This window comes from Sander lucioperca, chromosome 3, assembly GCF_008315115.2.
Source record: "Sander lucioperca isolate FBNREF2018 chromosome 3, SLUC_FBN_1.2, whole genome shotgun sequence".
In the NCBI taxonomy this organism is placed as follows: Eukaryota; Metazoa; Chordata; class Actinopteri; order Perciformes; family Percidae; genus Sander; species Sander lucioperca.
This window is the reverse complement of record NC_050175.1, coordinates 4,074,682-4,082,888: the sequence shown is the minus strand read 5'-3', so window position 1 is coordinate 4,082,888 and position 8,207 is coordinate 4,074,682.

The following is an 8,207-nucleotide window of genomic DNA, read 5'->3' as shown; positions in this document are numbered from 1 at the left end:
CGCCACCTGGCAGCACCACCAGCCAAAAGAAGGTGACCCAAGCCGAGCCACACACCCAACCCGCAATGCCAACCTGTCCTGCGGCGGCAAGGACCCCAAACAACACAGATCACAGCTGCCAAAACACCTGCGCATGAAACATCCGAAAGAATACGAGTCACGCATGAAGGAATCCACAGACAGCAGCCAAAACGCAGCAACCCCAGGTACGGCAAAGGAAGGACAGTCACAGCTAAAAACTTGTCTTAACCAGACAGTAGGCTCGTTCGAGATAAACTGCGCCTCGCCTGTTAAGTGAACGAGAGCAGCCGGGGGCGGTGACAAAAATCCGCTGTCAAGTCAGACAGTTTCCAGCCAATTCCAGCACCCTTCAGGCTGAACAGGAAGTGACAGAAACACTGTGGTCCGAGTCCGATTTAATAAAATGTTATCAGACCCATATATCAGCTCCTACAGAGTCTCCAGTTGTTTTTATTATGACAGAGTAGCTGTTAAAATGCTCTACATGCGATCTGTTGCTGATTTTAATTTTAACAACACACTGTAGATGATCCGTAATCTGAACAGATTTAGTCTCTCTGACTTCTAAATGTAAATATCAGCCACACAACAGGTGTTCTGTACAGAATAAGCCTTTAAATCAGACAAATAGCAGTTAAAATCCCTCCAAATCAAAATCAATAAAAAGTTTATATAAAACGTCATCATCTTGAGTCGATTCTGAACCAATCAGCTGAGAGGCCGGCGTTTCCCAGCATGCCCTGGGTCCGCTTGGGTCTTGCAGTTGGTGGAGAGCAACTGCGGTGCCTGGCTCTAAAAACTGCGCCCGCCTTGATCTTGTGAGGTTATCGTTGCCCACGTGTGCATGACGTTAGAGCAAGTCAGGATCAAGTCGGACACAAATCTAACCGGCATGCATTGGGCGGCGATCGCCGGTGATCGATTCTGCGCAGATCTGGCTCATCTCGAACGAGCCTAGTGCTTCTCCCGGGCTGTCAGCTGTTCTCTCTGCAAATGAGTGTCCCTACAGTGGGAGAGGAACGACCGAACGGCCAGCTGCTGCTCGTTAACCAGAGATGGGGACTCGAGTCTGAGACTCGGACTCGAGTCGCACTTAAATCACAGTTTGTGCTGACTTCAGACTTGACTTGCAACTCGACCCAAAAGACTTCAGACTTGACTCGGACTCGAGCTTCGAGACTCGTCAACAACCTGTTTTCATGCAATTATTGCTTTTTAAATCTAAATGTATTCATGTATTTCTATTTTCTTTTATTGGCACATATACGTTGGGGAAACATATGACAAGCTGCATGTCCCCTGCTCTTTACCATAATGTGCAACGTAACACATGCGCTATGCCTATGTGCGCGCACTCACATATAAAAGAATGCATTGACGATGGCGACACCAAGTCCTCCATTAGTTTTGCTTTAAATAACTTTGTAAACAGTGGTAGTAAGCGAACAGCTACATGCAAGGTGTGTGGCACCAAGATAAATGATGCCGGTTCAACAATGTTGAACTTCATCAGGCATCTCAAAACGCACCCAGATAGGTCAGTCACTTGCTAATAGACGTTAAATTTAGCATATATCGCCACAGGTAACAAGATAACCATCGCAAAGTGTTGTGCTAATGCTGGGAACAGGCAAATTGTATCTTTATAGTTAGTAGTTGCTGAGGCTCAGACATCCATGGCGCACAGGAGGCGGGACGCACGGATCCATCTCCCCAGGAACAGCTGACAGGTGTCAGGTGGGCAAATTTGTGATGCGTAATTGATCCCGTGGATGATTTGTAGGCTATTAAGTGAACAAGGTGTACCCGGTCCACCAAACACCGGGCCGTCTTGACTGTCTTAATTCTGCACATATTTCTGTTACTGTAGTCCTATTTACTATTTCATTATTTCATCCATGCGTGGCGCAGCGGATCCGTGCGCACTGTCACCTGCCGTGGAGACGCTGGCCTCACTAACCTCTCCTCCTCTGAGTCAGATCTCCCTCGCGCTGGACTCAGTTTCACTTAGCGTACTAACACTTAGAAAATAAATGGTATTACATCAGTGAGTTCAAACTGCTTATTGTGCGTAATTTGGACTGACACTGAGATGCATGTTGTTCTGTAACTGGTGTGGCGCTGCCATTATTCTCTTGATTTCCACTTCGACATTAGTCATTTTTTTGAGTGAAAGAGACGTTACATTTAGCATATATCGTCACAGGTTACAAGCTAACCATCGCAAAGTGTTGTTCTAATGCTGGGCACAGGCACATTTTATCTTTATAGTTGTATCCATATGATGTGACAGACTTAGGTTAATATTTCACCAGGTCCGAGGGCTGTGTTAAGTAGGCCCCATAAAGTTATCCTACAACTGATTTTGATACTGTACTGTATGGATTAGTGTTAATTTTGTCACCTATTTTTAATTTAGTCTTAGTCTTGTGCCAAATGTAGCTCAGCGTAAATTCTGTCAGGGAGACTTCATTACGTTAACACTCTTCTCTTAAACTGATCAGCTGGTTTGTGGGAATTACGTTTGTGTAAACCAATCAGAATCGGGCACGTATGTTCAAGCCAATCACAGCATGACAACCATGTTTTAAATCTGTTCTCTCCCCTGCTTCTGTCAGTTGTCTTTTTAGATGAGAGTGCGACCCGCCTCCTCCCCTTCTACCTCCAGGCATCTTCAACCACGGCGTTCTCGGTCTTCTTCCGGCTGACAGCTCCCTTTTGGCTTTTTCGTTCGGTCTTCGGTTTTTAGTCGCCACCACCAGTGTCTAGACTCCATCGGGGGATATGTTTGGGTTTTTCTAAACCTCTAAAATATATATATACCTTTTTACGATGCAGTCTATCTCCAAAGTTTATGTACCTCTTACTTTGCACTTGTAACTTACAAATAAATGTTTGCATATCTGCAACGAAGTCTCTCCTGATTGAAATGTCCTTGTTAGTTTTAGTCATATTTAGTCATTCATGTGATTAAATATGTGATTTTTTTGTTAGTTAAGTTTTAGTCGATTAAAAGTCTCGTCATTTTAGTCTAGTTTTAGTCAAACGAAAACTCAATATATCTTATTCAAGTTTTAGTCAAAACATTTTAGTCTTTTTTTAAATAAATTATTTCTGATAACCATTTCAGTCAAATAGTGTTTCACACATCTCAAATATTGGTTAAATGTCATAATTACCTGACAAAATACACTTGTTGAATGATTTTTGTTGAATGCAGCTTTGTTAAAAGCGTCTGGTTTTCTGATTTAAGAGACACATTCACAAATGATGAACTTGTTCTGAAGAGTATTTTATTTTGAACCAACACAATTCAAAAGCTGGGGCCCAACAGTCTACTACAAAGGTTTTTAAAACTGTTTTTGGTTGCCTTGTGTCTCATTTTTCTGTTCAGAGCAGAAATAAAATAAGTATACCCAGAAAAACTGAAAAGAATAGGCCTACTGTACTGTAGGCCTAAAATACAACCTATTTACATTCTAGGTTGGTCTTGAAAAATAACAAATGAGATTTAACAAGGCTTAACAATTAATATTTCTGCTGTTACTACAGCTGCTGATACTACAGCTTCCTACAGCTGCTGATACTACTTTTACTACAGCTGCTGATACTACTGTTACTACAGCTGCTGATACTACTGTTACTACAGCTGCTGATACTACTGTTACTACAGCTGCTGATACTACAGCACTTACTACACTTTTCCACACAAATAAACCTGGCTCTGGGCCAAGAAAACAGGTTCCAACTCAGCACCAACTTTGCGCTGGTCTAGAGATAAGAACCGGTTACGTCAGGTGCTGGGGGCGGGATTATCGTGACGTTTGACAACAAAAACTTCGGGACGCCATTTTTAAAACACCGGTCAGCTGTTAACCCTAGACAGCTGTTAACGTTAGCTTTGGACATGGACGGAAAACCAAAACAACCGTGGTCTGTGAGGAAACCAACTGTCTGCTGGCTTTGTGGTCCTCCACAGAAATTCAAAATAAATTGGATGGAGGTGTGCGGACAAAACCCGTCTTTGAAAGGCTACAGAATGAGATGTCGGGGGGTTACCAGAGGAGTGTAGACCAACTGATAAACAAAATTAAAAAATTTAAAAAAGATTATCGGAACCAAAAAAGGAGCTTGGGCGAAGTGGTAGCGGGGGTCGGCAAAGAAGATCCCCATATTTCGACATCCTGGACTCCATACCGACCGGCATGCCAAACTTTCCAACAAAAATTCCAATGCTTCAGGTTCATATGTTTCAATGTCAATCATGTATTTTTTTTTACTGTGTAGCCAGCTATGTCTTGTTTCAATGTTATATTCGCATGGTTAACATTAGTTAGATGACGACAAGCAAAGTGTAGCAAGCTACCGTAGCAAACTTAGCTGGTTACAGTAGCTAAACGTTAACGCTGTAGTAATGTTACTGTTTTAAAACCGTTTAACGGTCTGTAGCTAGCTAGCTAACATAAGCCCATTGACAGTGACGTTATTGTTCATGTTTTGGCACAATGCTTCTGACCGTAGTAGTGGTCTTATAGTGACTGAAAGTGTGATGTGAGATGCTAAAAACTAACTGCACGCTGTTTTCCCTTTCCTGTTAAAATAGTCACGGCGATACTCCTCGGGTGCAATGATTGGGATGTGTCTTCCATCTATTGCACCAACACACTGTGGTATTCTCCAGCGGTTATGGAAGAAGGTGGCAATTTCAACCAGCTTAGCAGCATCTGGAGTGGTGATGTGTATAGGGAGCAAGACCCTTATGACCGAGTCGCAGAAATCCTGAACACAGTTAAACACTGTGCTTAGACCTACCCCAAAAAGGTGGCTAATGGTCCTATACTCAATGCCGGTAGCCAGCTTCCAGAGAGCAATTGCTACATGTTTTTTCACTGGAACAGACATACGGTAATTTGTGTTCCTTCTGCCCATGAGATGCCTGACTTGATCACATATGTATTCCAAAGACTCCCGGGACATTCGAAAGTTTTGAACCAACTGTGTTGGGGTGAAATCCGGCACAACTGTGTCCCACCAATAGTGTGATCGGTGGTATGCCCAAACAACATGTGTCCTCCTCCGCCTTGCCCTGAGCCATAATACAATCTGCAAAAATAAAAATACTGCATCATTAGGTTTGTTTACAGGTAGGCTATGGTATTGTACAGTATTACATCCAACAATAATAACAGTGTTTTTTCCTGTAAAATTAACAAAATTGCAGCAACAGCCTTTTTCAGTTTAGTGTGAAGATTTTTGTTGAGATTATTTATAAAAATTATTGCAAAATAAAAAAAATTCTTAGTGAAACTATGTCCCTCTCTTTGGTGCAGTCATTTGTTCTAAATATATACTTGAAAACATGCACATTGTGGCAGAGTTTCCTTTACTGTTTGTGATTAACCTGATGAACACTAAAAAGTGTGAACTGATTATTTTGTTGAGTGTTTATTAAAACTATTAAACAATTGCGTAAGGGAAATAAGATAAATTGGTAAGGTAGTCAGAGTTGTGTTAAAAGATTCAGTGTTTTTAAATTTCATATAAATAATTATTTATTAACTATTAAGCCTTTTTTGTAACATGCACGTCCCTGGCTAGCGATATAACCGTTAAAATGAGACAAATAAAGAGGCATTGCAACAATGTTTACAAATATACATTGTAACGCTGGCTGCACAGATTATGCAGACGCAGACCGCTGCGATTGACTGACACACACACACACACACACATTGTTAAAATCATACGCTGGACGCTTTATTAGTCTTTCTACATGGGTTTAGTTAATGATCGGGCTATAATAAGTCCACGCCGGCTATGTAATCTATTTAAAGATAATGGGTTGCCTAAGTAGTAGACAACAATGTCCTCACTAACCATCATTACATTTTCATTGAATATCAAACAAATAAAAAGTGCAATTAATACCAAAATGTTGCTGCTAATATAATCATATGTTTGTCTACTTTAACTAAAATATACATATATATATAAAAATGCATTAATTATCTATGAAATTGCAATATTTATACACGTCCTCCAGTTTGTTTTCAACCCAGTCACGCCATACTATTTACCCCCCTATAAAAATAATGGATCAAACCCTGTGGCATTACATCCAGGAAGTGACATCACACAAGTCTCTTGAAGAACATGCTGCAAAGAAAGGCAAGTGTCACTATCTTTTCTTACCTATATTTCATGTTTTTCACTGTCAGATTAAGATTGTCAGGCTCAACATTTCAACTCTGTTGTATGACTAAATGATAGTAAACAACGGTTTAAGAAGAATTAAATAATAGTTTTGCAAAACATTAAAATGTTATGATGTCCTAAATGCCATGTGGTGCTACTGTCTTAGCTAAGCTAACTGTCTTAGCTACTGCCAAAAACTTCAACCCCGTCACATTTTTTATTATAACAGGGTTGAATCGTTGTGACAGGGTTGAATGTTTGACACTTCTTAGTAGATTACTCAATTGTAGACTTGTTGTATTGTGATGTGAACTGTCAGAAATAATCGATTATGGTATTTTATGTTCAATATTTTCAGACATCCCAATGGCAAAAACAGCAGCAGAGAGGCAAAGACAGTACAGACCAAGAAGGGATGCAGACGCAGAGAGAAGGGAAACATATCTCAGGAGTGAGCGTGAAAGGTGGAAAAGGGACACAGAGGCAGGGAAAAAGGAAAAAAATAAGCAATCTGGGTGACAAAGCTAAACGACATAAGCGAAAGATGTGGAGGGATGCTAAAAAAAGACAGAAGAAGAGGGAAGCTTTGAGGAATAGTAATAGTAATATTAAATTAAATTTTAATAATTTAATAATAATAATAATAATAATAATTTATTTATTATTTATTTATAATAAATAATTTTTTTTTTTTTTTCAGGCAACATTTTGAGGGAAAGAAACAATCCCGAAGAGCAAGATACAAACTGCACAAAGAGATAGCACAACTCCAACATGCACTCACAAAGGAGAGGAAACTTAAAGAAAAGTACAAAAAGAGGCTCCAGCGATCAGCAAAACAAAATGAATCTCCAAGATCCAAAGTCCGTGAACTGGTGAAGAACTGTCCTGTGAACAGCAGAATCAGAAAAACAATTTTTTCCTTTTTAGCACTGAGCTGGAGAAAAGAGGCATTAAGGCAGGGACATGGAATTTTTTTGAGGCCAGCCATGGCAAAGGAACACCAGATGGTGTTGGAGCAGCCTTGAAGAGGACTGCTGACATGCTAATAAGCCATGGCCGGGACATCCAAGATGCACATGAGCTCTTCGAGGCCCTTTTGGAGACCAACACATAGTTGATCAAGTTGTTCTTTGTCAATGGTGATACTGTTGAGCAGGCACTTGAGAGGATACCATCAAACCTACCAGCAGTCCCAGCAACCATGCGGATACATCAGGTGGTAACTCTTGCTCCAGGAGAGATACTGTCTCGTGATGTCAGCTGTATGTGCTCGACCCAGAAGCAGTTACAATGCGAGTGTTGGAACACAAATCATTTCAGCTTTGTTAAGAAGGTGCCAGATGCTGTGTCACAGAGGCAGACACAAATCCATTGGGAAGACCCAGAGGTGCTAAGGCAGTGGTGTGTGCTCACATATGATAAAGATTTGTTCCCAGGAATAATACTTGCGATGGATGAAACGCATGTGCAAGTAAAATGCATGCACCGTGTCGGGCCAAACAGGTTCTTTTGGCCTGCTCGTGAGGATGTGCTTTGGTATGTTTTTGATGATGTGCTTGAGCTCATCCCACCTCCTAAGCCAGTGACAACACGGCACATAGAAATTCAAAAAGATGTTTGGGCCAGGCTTTCTGAATAAAGAATGAATTAATGGACATCTTACAGTCCTGTTTTCAAAGTTCAATGTTAAGCACTAAAAACAAGTTTTAATCAAAATGAGATGCCAGCAAGGTAGTTTTCCATAGCCTACACTGCAACAAATTGCTGTAAAAATACTGGATATTTTGCACAGTAGTGTACCATTTTCCATTAATACAGTTGAATACTGTAAATTCTGATGTCTTTGAGGAACAAAATATTAACGGCAAGCTCCTTTAAAATCTTACGGTAAACAGCACTATTTATTTTTTAAAGCAAGCTACCTATAATCTTACGGTATAATATAGTATTTTTTTTTCTTTTTCAGTAGTTTCAGTATCTGTACATAT